Source organism: Salvelinus alpinus, chromosome 7 (assembly GCF_045679555.1).
Source record: "Salvelinus alpinus chromosome 7, SLU_Salpinus.1, whole genome shotgun sequence".
NCBI classification, from domain to species: Eukaryota; Metazoa; Chordata; class Actinopteri; order Salmoniformes; family Salmonidae; genus Salvelinus; species Salvelinus alpinus.
The window spans coordinates 13,889,014-13,889,682 of NC_092092.1; positions in this window are offsets into that span (position 1 = coordinate 13,889,014).

Consider the following 669-nt stretch of genomic DNA (forward strand, 5'->3'; position numbering starts at 1 on the left):
ATACTAACTCTGGGGTTGGACCCCTCATCACTAGTCCTAGCCCCATACTAACTCTAGGGTTGGACCCCTCATCACTAGTCCTAGCCCCATACTAACTCTAGGGTTGGACCCCTCATCACTAGTCCTAGCCCCATACTAACTCTAGGGTTGGACCCCTCATCACTAGTCCTAGCCCCATACTAACTCTAGGGTTGGACCCCTCATCACTAGTCCTAGCCCCATACTAACTCTAGGGTTGGACCCCTCATCACTAGTCCTAGCCCCATACTAACTCTGGGGTTGGACCCCTCATCACTAGTCCTAGCCCCATACTAACTCTAGGGTTGGACCCCTCATCACTAGTCCTAGCCCCATACTAACTCTAGGGTTGGACCCCTCATCACTAGTCCTAGCCCCATACTAACTCTAGGGTTGGACCCCTCATCACTAGTCCTAGCCCCATACTAACTCTAGGGTTGGACCCCTCATCACTAGTCCTAGCCCCATACTAACTCTAGGGTTGGACCCCTCATCACTAGTCCTAGCCCCATACTAACTCTAGGGTTGGACCCCTCATCACTAGTCCTAGCCCCATACTAACTCTAGGGTTGGACCCCTCATCACTAGTCCTAGCCCCATACTAACTCTAGGGTTGGACCCCTCATCACTAGTCCTAGCCCCATACTAACT